The sequence below is a fragment of the Mesoplodon bidens genome, assembly GCF_964165515.1.
Source record: "Mesoplodon bidens genome assembly, chromosome: 1".
Taxonomy (NCBI): Eukaryota; Metazoa; Chordata; class Mammalia; order Artiodactyla; family Ziphiidae; genus Mesoplodon; species Mesoplodon bidens.
The window spans coordinates 133,124,913-133,138,253 of NC_138176.1; positions in this window are offsets into that span (position 1 = coordinate 133,124,913).

Here is a 13,341-nt window from a genome sequence, read left to right on the forward strand (position 1 = left end):
GAACAGACTAGTGGTTACCAGAGGGGGTGGGGAAAGATAGGGGAAGGTGATTAAGAGATATAAGCTACTAGGTATAAAACTTATTTAAGTTACAAAGATGTAATGTACAGCACAGGGAATATAGCCAGTATTTTTTAATAACTTTATATGGAGTACAATCTATAAAAATATCAAATCACTGTGTTGTACACCTGAAATTAATATAATATTGTAAGTCAACTCTACTTCAATAAAAGAAAATAAAAACATGATGGGTGTTGGGGGCAGGAAAAGTTAGTGAAGTGTTTCGTGACAATTTTGACTTGATTTCTCTAACAAGAATAGAGTGATTGGCCCTTTATCCAAAATCCCATCATGTGTTTGAGGTTTTGGTATCTAGTATGTCTGCTTTTTTAGCCTCCAACACTTCTTTCTTTTCTGTCCATTTCTGTCCACAGAGGATTATTTTATTTTTTAGAAGAGCTAGTCCATTTGATATGTTTAATACTCATCATAAAATCTTTAGCAACTTCTTTTCTCTTATGCACAGTATCAACTTGTACAGAGAAACTTTCCCATTTCTCCTGTGACCAACTTAAAGTACCATGACGTACCAAGTCTCTCTAAGAAGACAAAGTGTACTTACCTAGAAAAGTGCTTTATATTTCAATTATGGATCTTCTGACAATTTTCTCATGAGTAATTTTTAGTAAATTCCAAACCTCTTGGGAACGTTCCAGCTGGGGAATACAATATTAGCCATAATGAGAAATAATGAAATTCTAATAAACCCTGTTCATTTAAAAGACTAATACACAGCTGTTTTGGTTGTTCACAATCTTGTTCCTTATGTATGCTTGGAAAATTTCCAGATAGAAATATCAAGATGTCACTAATGCCTTCTATTTTCCTCTTTTCTCTTTCTATGTTTCATAGATTGTTTCATACCCAATATAAATGTCAAACATTTACATTTGGATTAGAATCTATTTCTTTTGCAATAGGCAACAATGACAAAAGTAGGATCAAGGTAAATTGTAGATCAATTGAATGAGAGCAAACACAATGTGTTTTGTTTATCCATCCATATTTCTATGGACATTTGAGGTGTTTCCACCTTTTGGCTATTGTAAATAATGCTACTATGAATGTTGGTGTACACATACTTTTCAAGCTCCTACTTTCAACTCTTTTCTGTATATACCTAAACATGGAATTGCTGGACCTTATGATGATTCTATGTTTAATTTTTGAGGAAACAGCATACACTTTTCAACAGTAGTTATACCATTTTATATTCCTACCAGCAATGCATGAAGTTTCCAATTTCTCCACATTCTCACCAACACTTTTTTCATTTCATTTCATTTTATTTCATTTCATCTTTATAATAACTATCCTAAGAGATGTGAAGTGATATCTCATTGTGGCATATATTATTATATTGAATATTATTTGAATTTGTTTTTGTGTACTCTGTGTCTTTTGTTTAACTTAATAACCAAATTGACTATTAAAGTATCATCTCATGTTGATGAACATATGATACAATGGCCCACCCTATGTCAAGAGCTCAGGGCTTTACTGTATAGTATGTCCTCTCGTCCTCAGAACTGGCTCTCTACTCATGATTCTCTCTAGAGATTTATTTTCTTCTCAGGGTCATCCAGAAAATAAAATGTGATTCAACATTATTAATTAGAATACTTTATCTTGTCAGGATAGCTAAATTTTGATATCTAATATTAAGAAAAATCTAAAGGTTATATATTACTGTTACAAGACTATTCTAGTCACTCTTTTCATCAATACACTATAAGATCATAAACTTCCCCCTGATCAATCTAAAATACTGATTGTTGTGATCATAGACATGTTTGTTGAGTATTTATTATTTTCCTGGCTTTGTTCTGTGTACTTATAGTCAATTAAATTGGTTACATCCCGCTCTGTAAGATGTATATTATTATTATCATCCTCATTTTAAGTTAATAAACTGAGGAAAAAAGAACTTAGTTAACTTGACCAAAACACAATGTTATTAGTGGAAATTTAGGAATTTCACTTAGAAAGTATGATTCCAGAGCCTAACTCTTAACTAATATGTTCTTTTACCCCAGATAAACTAAATTAAGTCAATGTCATATATCTGAGTCCTCATGTATATATCTGTTAATACCTCATCTGAATTTAATTTAATTAGTCATTAATTATTATTTAATTATCTATATAACATTTAGTATTGGGGAAAATGGCTGGGCCATGGTGGAAAATAATTTAGAATATGAAAAACTTTGAAAAATGTATTAAGCAATTTGCATATTACATAAGAAGAGGATCACAAAGACACAATAATTGTCGTTAACCTTTTTAAACGATTTTACCATCCTGTTATGGCTTGATCATCTTGTCATTTGTTATTTATGTGACCTAGCAATTGACATAGTTACTGTATTAGTGATCAAATTATATTTCTCACTTCTCAGCTCCAAATGTACTACATCTTACTCAACAAGGTCAGAATCCCTAAGCTCATCCTTCCTTGAGTACTGTCCTTTAGTCTTAGGGTACCATATAAAGTTGCCTTATATCATACTTATTCTTTTATTATAGCTAATTCTTATTTTAAACGTTTACTGTTTAACCCCCTTTGTGATTTCTATCTCTTGATTGGACCAAGACAGCTACAGTTGCAATTGCTACTGATATGGGAATATATTTTAGGAGTTGTGCCATGTCACCCAACACATGGTCTTTCAGTATAATTGGTTCGTTGATACACACATAACCCCAAATTTTACCAAGTTATAGTTACATAACTTTATTTTTATTTTATGTGCAATCATTTTTCTTACATTTGAAAATGCTGCCTTCTGGCTTACAATTCAACGATCTAGGATCAGAGGTTAAATGATAAAACATCAGAATAATGAAAGGGTCTCATAAAAATCCATGGTTTTCTAATGGTGAGAAAATTTGCATAACCATCGTACTCAGAACCTGCCAAGGAGTAGTGTAATTACTTTTCCTTAAGTATTGCTGCAAACTAATGAATGAGCAAGTGAGCTTCATATATTTTTATTCTCAATATATTATGTTAGACAGTAAAGTGTGAAGGAAGGGGTATTTTGAAATTCACAAAGGCAGTCTTTACTAAAGGCAACTGACTTTTTCATTAAAAAAAAAAGCAGTGTTTTAATAAGTGAGGTGTAACAGCAAAGAACTCGTGTGTTTCCTTCAGGGAATGTTTTCCATTTAATTAGGGTATGGGTTATAGATTGGGAGACAGGAGACTTAGTCCATCATCTCTTCTCAATTGTGATAGTGACTTGCTTTGTCACTCACACACTCTTTTGAGTTTCTTGGAGCTGTAATTTGAGATAATGAATATTACTGGTTTAAGATATTCATGGGCTATTTTCCTAAGTCTCTAAAACTTAGGGAAGCTATATCAGATTGATAGAATACTTTGTCCCCAACCTACCAGAAAGCCATGATGATGTGGAGCATGCTTATTACATATAATACTAAATGTTATACCAATGAAGTTATTATCATAGTCACAGAAAAATTACATGTATATAGTGGAAATTTGACTTTGTAAGTCTTACAATTATTTAAAAAAAAAAACTTCAGAGGAAAGGAAAGTGACTATTAAAAGGTCCAGAGAAATCCCAAACACCATAAGCTACTCAGTGGAAATCTCAACAAGCCAATTTGAGAATAACACATAAAATGGGGAGGGAATTTTCCCTCTCTGGTGTGCATCTGGTCGTGAGCAATGCAGTCTCACATAAAAATGCCCAAATATTCATCATCAGCAGGATTGACTGAATGTACTTTATTATATTCACATAGTGAAGTACTATGTATATAGTAGTCAACTAACAAAAAAACAGCTAACATAATGTAAAAAAGGGACATGTCTTAGTTCATTAGGTCTGCTATAATAAAAATACTATAGGCCAGGTGGCTTATAAAGAACAAACATTTATTTCTCACAGTTCTGGAGACTGGGAAATCTAAGATCATGATGCCTGCAGATTTGGTGTCTGGGGAGAGCTTGCTTCCTCACTGATAGCTGTCTTCTCCCTGTAATCTCATATGGCAGAAGGAAGAGGGATCTCTGTGGGGTCTCTTAAGAAAGCATTCATGAAGGCTCTGCACTAGTGAACTAAGTACCTCCCAAAAGGTCTACCTTCTAATATCATCACATTAGGGATTAGGTTTTAACATGTGAATTCTGAGAAGATACAAATATTCAGTCTGTAGCAGGGAAGAAACTACAAATATAAAATGTGTGTGTGTGTGTGTGTATATATACATATATATTATGTACATACACATGTATATGTAAACACACACAGTAATGCATATTTACTTATATGATTAAAAAAGAAACAATGGAACAATAAATTGTAACATAGGAGGGGGTGGATATCTATAAAAAGGGAGAAAATAATGTGGAGAGGAGCAGAGATGGAAACTAGACTTTTCTGAATATACTATTTTTATAGTTTTGATTTTGGAACCAAGAAAAGACTTTGCATTAAGAAGGTTATTTCAAAAATAAAATGTAAACTACAACAAATCAACCTTATATTGAATTGGTACAATGCAGATAAAAAGTTTTTCAAGTGACTTTGAAATACCATAATTTAACTGTATATGAATTAAGGACAAAAAGAATTTCAAATATAACTTAATATGTCTTCAGAATTAATTTCATTTAGTGATAATTCCATAATTATTATTCTGAGACAGCTGTATGTGCATTTGAGAAAAAATAAATGGTTAGTTATAGTGATATTATTGTGAACTAGGATTTTTATTGAAGGAAAAAGTAAATAACAGTTATAAGATCAGTGAGACTATGTAAAATCTCTATAGTCCTGAATTTGCCCTGAAAATATTAGGATGTACTCATGACATATTTTGTCTTTTGTATGATATCACACACATATATTATCATGTATGTGTATACTTGCATGTATATGCATATTGTTCAACATGTCCTTAATGCCCCCTCAGCTTGACTGTACTTAAACAGGTTTCTTCCTGACTGTATGCCCAGACCTCCCTTTTCTTAGAGTGTTTACCTTAGAAAACTTTGTTGTAAATCCTTTGTCTGCCCCTTCGAGATGTAAATCTGCCAGCCTCTTGCCAGTTTTACAACCCAGAGGCGTCTTTCTCATGGAACTGGGAGCCATCTATTTGAAATGTAAGCATCAAGAAAGAACCCCCCATCTCTGTCTCTGGAGAGGGGAGGGGCAAGACTTTGATAAGTGCCAATGAGCAAACACAGATGTCCTAGTGACATTGACCAACCTTGGAAATGTCCTCCACTCCTTTCCACCAACTCACCCCAGCAATTATAAACACTGTTGCCTTTTATTTCAAGGGAGTTGTACTCAATCTCTTTCCCCTATTGCAATAGTTCTCAGTAAAGTCCTTTTTGCCTGTTTAACTTTTACAACTTTTCTTTGGCAACACACACACACACACACACACACACAAATTCATTTCAAAATTTTTATTTCCTATCTCTAAAATGCTTGGAGGGCTTCCCTGGAGGCACAGTGGTTGAGAGTCCGCTTGCCAATGCAGGGGACAAGGGAAGATCCCACATGCCGTGGAGCGGCTGGGCCTGTGAGCCATGGCCACTGAGCCTGCACGTCCGGAGCCTGTGCTCCGCAACGGGAGAGGCCACAACAGTGAGAGGCCCGCGTATGACAAAAAAAAAAAAAAAAAAAAGTTAAAATGCTTGGAAACAATGTCCAGTTTAGTAGCAATAAGTAATCCTGACATGCAAATTGTAATCTCTAAATATAAATTTCATTAAAAAATGAACAAGGAGACCCTTGGAGAAGTAGCATATACCAAGGCAAGTACCAAAAAAAAAAAAAAAAAAAGTAGTTAACAAAGACGGTGTCTTCATGTCAAAATGTCTCAGGAACCAACTTGATGGCCACCTCCCCCACTGTTAATGATTAAACAATGTAAGCACTTAAGGATATTTGGTTAAAACATAACAAATATGTTTAATTCAAGAATCCATACTGTACTAAAAAACAAAAACACAGGAAACAAACAAAACAAAGTAAATAAAACCCCTCATTGATCATATTTGGTGAGTGCTAAGAAAACAGCTCGTTATTTTAGAAACTGGCAAATAACAGTAGATATGTATATACAGTTGACCCTTGAACAGCAAGGGTTTGAGTGTTAAGGGTTAAGGGTCAACTGTATATTCTATTTCTATCTCTAGCTCTGTGTCCCAGCTTATAACTGATAAAGGAATGGGATAATTAAAATAGTATCATTTTGCCATCTCTAGTAAATTAACAGATCAATGTTTCTTAAAATTACAAAAAAAAGAGACAACATTAGCAGTTTCTTGAATAAAAAATGTAAACATCTATACATCAAAGCTGGCTTCCAGAATGGCCAAATGAGGCTCTTGGTGAACTACTCTCCCTAAAAAGCAACAAAAATACTCGCAAAACAGATACTACCAAAAATTTCAGAACTCTAGAAATTAACCAACTCCATGGAATAAACTAATAGATGTTCATCAAAGAGAAACTAATGAACCTTGACAAGATAGCAGTGTCTATGGACTTCCAACTTGTGTACCAACTCTCCATACCCTCCCTCTTTAGCTCTTTATCACAGTAGCCATGAAAACCAGTAGACTCACAGCCAGAGAGAGTATTCATCTCTTTCAGAGCTCCATTAAAAATGCCATCTCTGGGGGCTTCCCTGGTGGCGCAATGGTTGGGAGGCCACCTGCCAATGCGGGGGACGTGGGTTCGTGTCCCGGTCCGGGAGGATCCCTCATGCCATGGAGCGGCTGGGCCTGTGGGCCGTGGCTGCTGGGCCTGCACATCCGGGGACTGTGCTCTGCAGTGGGAGAGGCCACGGCACTGAGAGGCCTGTGTACCGCAAAAAAAAAAAAAAAAAAAAAAAAGCCATCTCTGGATCACAGTGAATATTTTGTCCAAACTAGCAACAACCTGGAAAATCTCCATTCCCATGGTGTTGTGGCTATTTGCTTTGACTCAGCAATCAGTTCAGTGAAAAAGAAAGCTCTATTCTAAGGCATTGCCAAAAACGATAGCAATCTGCTGACAAGATTACAGCATCCACAGTAACTAGAATCCAAGTGAAGAAATAAAGATCAGAATACCAGTAAAGGTAATTACATAGGTAAATATAACGGACAGAATAGACATGTTGTTATTTGTTAATCTGGTGGTCTATCTGGTTTGAAATGTAACTACTTAAAGTGATAATCATAAAATCATGTTGATAATGTAAGAAGATATAATTTGTATGACAGTAATAGAAGAGAGAAGGAAAGAACAAAGGTATATTGGAACAAAGGCTTGGTACATCACTGAAATTAGGTTAGTATTACAAGCTAAATTGATTCAAGTTTATATGCTAATCATAATCTTTAGAGTAACTGTCTTAGTCCGCTTCAGCTTCTATAACAAAAATACCATAAAGATAGTGTGGCTCACAAACAACAGAAATTTATTTCTTATAGTTCTGAGGATGTGAAGTCCAAGATCAAGGTTTCATCAGATATAATGTCTGGTGAGAGCCTGTTTCCATGTTCATAGATGGCTGTCTTCTTGCTGTAACCTCACATGGTTTAAGGGGTAAGGGGTATCTGAGGCCTCTTTTATAAGGAGCTCTTTATATCTCATTGATGAGTGCTCCACCTTCATGACACATGCACTTTCCAAAAGCTCCACCTCCAAATACCATCACTTTAGGTTTCAACACATGAATTGGAGAGGGGAGGGAGAGGCAAACATTCATTCTATAGCAGTAATCAAAAATAAATAACCCCCAAAATATACAGGAAGAAGTAGATTAAAAGGGTGTACTATAAAATATCTACTTAACACAAAATAAGTCATTAATTGAAGAATACAGAGAAAAAAATTATGACTTTTTTTTTAAAAAAGCAATATGGGAGATGTAAGTCCTGCCTTACTAATAATTACATTAAATGTAAATGTATTAAAATTCCAATCAAAGGCAGTGATTGAAAAGATGGATAAAATTATAATCCAAATCATAATGTTCACAACAGAAACAATTTAGATTCAAAGACAAAAATAAGCTTAAAGTAAAACAATGAAAACTATATAGCACATGTATTAGTTTCCTGTATCTACTATAAGAAACTACCACAAACTTGGTGACTTAAAAGAGCAGGAATTCATACTCTCACAATTCTGGAGCCCAGAAGTCTATAATCATTATTAGTGGATGAAATCAAGGAGTCTGCAGGGCTGCACTCCCTCAAGATGCTCCAATGGTAAATTTAGTTACTGCCTTTCTTCCAGTTTCTGGTGGCTGCTGATATTCCTTGGCTTGTGGGTGCATTACTACAATCTTCAAGACAAGCATATTCAAAAGTGTTTCTGCTCCCTATTTATATTACCTTCTCTTCTGTGTGTATAAGAAAGTCTTCTATGACTTTCTCTTTTAAGGACACTTGTGAATGCACTTATGGCTCACCCAGATAATCCAGGATAACCTCTCCATTTCAAGATCCTTAACCACGTCTGCAAGGACTCCTTTTCTTTGTGAGGTATTATTTACAAGTTCCAGGGATTACAACCTTGGAGGGAGGGAGGGCATTATTCTGCTTACCATGCAATGCAAACATTAACCAAAAGATAATTGGAGTGGCTTTGAAAATATATAAAAAATTGGATTTAAAAAATTGTATATGGAGACAGAATAGGACATTTTATATGGATAAATGTTTTAATTCATCAGAAAGATATAATAACTATGTAATATATGAAATATATATATCTAATAACAGAACCCCAAAATATATGAAGTAAGAAAAAAAGGGTCACAATTAGTGAGAGAAATAGATAATTCAATAATATTTAGAGATACAATACCCCATTTTCAAAAATGGATAGAATATCTAGGAAGATTAACACGGAAATAAAAAACTTGGACACAATAGGCAAGCTCTATATGTATTCAGTTTTCTGCCAGCCTGTGGAATTATTCAAACAATTCAATTATATTCTCCCGAGGGACCCAGGAATTCCCTTATTCTCTTGTTACTACGAAGCCTGCTTCCCACAGCCCCTGCTCGTTCACTTGGTTTCCAAGTCTAGCTCCTCTGTGGCCCTGTGTGAAGCAGTGTCCTCTTCCTCCAGGCTGGGAGTAAATATGACTAATAAACTGCTGTTGGTCTCATTTGAACAGTGCCGGGTATTGTTTTCTCTGCCAGCCCCATAACCTTAGGGTGGGAATCTCTCCCTCACTGGTGGGGTAAAGAGTAGACTAATAAAACCATAATATTCACAGGTTACAGGAATTAGGAAATAGATATATTTGTGAGTCATTATTCAGCTTACCGTATAAGGGAATACCACAAACAACTTTGTGCCAAAACTAGATAGACTGAATGAATAAATACCTAGAAAAACACAAATTACAAGAACTCACTGCAGAAGAAAAAGAAAAAATAAATAGACCTATAACAAGTAAAGTGATTGAGTTAGCCATCAAAAAACCTTACCACAAAGGAAAATCATGACCAGATGACTTCCCTGGTAAATTCTACCAAATGTTTAAAGAGGAATTAATACCAATTGTTACAAATTTTCCCAAAATATAGAAAAGAAGGAAATATCAATAATTCCTAAATGATTCTATGAAACCAGTATTACCTTAATAACACAAATTCATCAAAAGAAGAGAAAAACATATACCAATACATCTTAAGAATATAGATAAAAAATGTCCTCAGTTGAATACCAGCAAACCAAATCCAGCAACATATGTAAAAGGAGTATACACCATGACCAATTGGGATATACCCCAGGAATGCAAGTTTGGTTTAACATCTGAGAAAAATCATACAACAATCTCAGTAGATGTGGAAAGACCATTTTACAAAATATAATACCCTTTATAACAAAAACACATGACAAATTAGCAATACAAGGGAACTTATTTAAATTGATGAAATACATCTATGAAAATCCCACAGCTACCACTATTCTTAATGGTGAAAGACTGGTTGCTTATTCCCTATGATCAAAAAAAAAAAGAAAGAAAGAAAAAAAAAGATGGTTGCTCTTGCCACTTTAATTCAGCACTGAACTGGAAATTCTAGGTAGAGCAAGTAGGCATGATTCTAGATTAGAAAGGAAAAGGTAAAATATTTCTATTTGCAGGTAACATTATTTTATATATAGAACATTTTAAGGAATCTACAAAAACACTATTAGAACTTACAAACCAGGTTAGCAGTTTTTCAAGATACAAGATTAATAAACTAAATCAATTGTATGTCTTTACAATTCCAGTGAGCAGTATGAAAATGAAATTCAGAAAACAGCTCCATTTACAATACAGTTAATAGAATGATTCAAAAAAGGTGAAAAACATACACTGAACACTACAAAACATCATTGAAAGAATTTAAAGATCTAAATCAACGCAATAACATTTCATGTTCATACATCAGGAGACATAAAAATTAAGATGGCAATCCTTCTCATAATTACCTACAGAATCAACACTATGCCCATCAAAATTCCAGCACCCTATTTCCAGAAACAGACAATCTGACACGAAAATTCTTATGAAAATGTAAGGGGCCCAGATTAGCCAAAGGAATCTGGAACAAGAACAAAATTTGAAGGCTCACATTTTTTTTTATTTCAAAATTAGTGCACAGTTACAGTAATCAAGAATGTATGGTATTGGCACAAGCACAGAAAGATAAATCAGTGGAATGAAATTTAAAATCCAGAAGCAAAAACCTTTATATTTATGTTCAATTGATTTTTGGCAAAGGTGTCAAGACAATATACATAATGGGGAAAAAACAGTCTTTTCAACAAATGGTCATTGACAACTGGATATTCACATGCAAAAGAATGAATTTGGATCCCTATCTCACAATACATAAAAAAATTAATTCAAAGTGAATGATAGACATAAAAGTAAGAGCTAAATCTACAAAATTCTTATGAGCCATCATAAGAGCAAATCTTTATTACCTTGAAATTGGGGATGGTTTTTTAGATAGAACCTAAAAGTATAATTGACAAAAGAAAAAAATAAATTGTTTTTCATCAAAATTAAACTTGTGTACTTTAAAGGATACCTTTAAGAAAGAGAAAAGACAACTCACAGACTGGAACAAAATATTTGTAAATGACATATAGATAGTCCCTGAAATAGAATGGTTTGATCTAAGATTTTTCAACATTACAATGGTACGATACAATACTCATTCAGTATAAATGAATCTTCGAATTTTGAATTTTGATCTTTTCCAGGGTTAGCCATATGTGGTTCAATACTCTCTTGTGATGCTCGGCGGCAGCAGCCACAGCTCCCAGTCAGTCATGTGATCACAAGGGTAAACAACTGGTACACCTACAACCATTCTATACCCATACAACCAGTTTGGTTTTCACTTTCAGTACAGTATTCAATGAATTACATGATATATTCAATACTTTATTATAAAATAGACTTTGTGCTAGATGATTTTGCCCAACTGTAGGATAATATAAGTGTTCTGAGCATGTTTAAGGTATGTCAGAGAAAGGCAAATGCTCTATGTTATGATTTGTATGTGGAATCTAAAAAATAAAACAAAGTAATGACCATAACAAAACAGAAACAGTCTCACAGAGAACAAACTAGTTGTTACCAGTGGGAGAGGAAGGGAGGAAGGGTAGGGGTACAAACTACTATATATAACGTAAATAAACCAGAAGGATATATTGTACAGCATAGGGAATATAGTCAGTATTTTATAGTAATTTTAAATGGAGTAAGTATAATCTGTAAAATTACTGAATCACTATGATGTACACCAGAACCTAATATAGTATTGTGAATCAACCCTACTTCAATTTAAAAAGTCTAGCATACATTAGGCCTGACTTTAAGGAAACTGTACATTGGAGAGCCATTGTGTTCTACTTTTTTATAAGCTTAAAATGATAATCAAAACAAAACAAGACAATTGAAAAAAATTACAAAATGTTTGTAAGCATTTTTTTCTGGCTAATTTACTCAGTTGCAGAGTAAATATTTACAGAGTTGGCAATGATACTTTGTTGCACTTTTAATACATTTTATGTATGTCTGTTATATTCGTTACTTTAAATAGTTACTGGGTTTTTATTATTGGTTTTTTATAAAGGATGACAATATTTGAACAAGTCTAACCTTGAGCCTGTCCTTATGGAACTGACTAACTAGTGGGGAGTGTTTTCATTCAACACTAATTATACATATTTCATTTTGAGTTTACACTAAGGATTAGGTTGTCGGTTCAGACTTATACAACTCAGAGATCTCAGGTGGTATCAATATATGTTAATAACTTCAAGGATTCAGGCAGTTATGTGGAACAGACAAGGCAGAGAGAGATCTGGACATTTAGGGCAGCTTTCCATGTCCTTCCTTCCTGCCTTAGACATAAACTCTGTCCCAGAATAAAAGAGGTCTCTATGAGAGGCACATGGGTTAGTGCCCCAGATATCAGGGAATATTTAGCTTATGAAACCTGTCTATTTATACTTCAACTTACATGACATTTCCCAGAGAGCCATGCCTATAAATACTTAGCTTCAGGGTTTATTTTCTAAAAGCAGTTCTTAGCAAGGACAATCCTGTTATGAATATTCAATTAATAAGTACTCTCTTTCTAGCCAAAAATAGTCTATTTAGTCAGATGTCCACTTACCACACACACAGGAAAATTAAATCTCATGACTTGCCTTCTTTCTTTTTGCCTGGAAAGTCCCCCTGATGCAGAGAACAAATGGATCACAAGCTTGGTAGTTCAATTCTATTTTCCTCTTTTATATTTTCATATTATATAAGAAAAAATTTATAGAAGAGAATATTCCACAAGATTACTTATCTGAGAAAGGTAGTATGGTTATGGTTGCTAGAGTATATTTACAGTAAAAACACATATATAAGTTCCTATTAAACTGTGTTGAAGCTCATTTTTCTCATTTTTCAGTATATCCTTTCCTCTATTTGACTCAATCTATGACCATGCAGGGAATAGTATATCATTCTGGTCAAATGTATTCTAAGTAGTATTTGTTAAAAAGAAGACTTAAAAGAAGAATGAATCTTCAAATATTTTGCTGCCCTGAAATATTGGTAAATTAGGCATCAAGAGCACAATCCTTTTTTATGCTTTTATATTTTTACTGTGTATTGTTTTATTGCAGAATATTTTATTGTAATAGCACTCATTTCTGAGATCACACTTACTTTTACGACTTCCATGTGATTGGAATACATTACATAAGTAAAACTTGACTT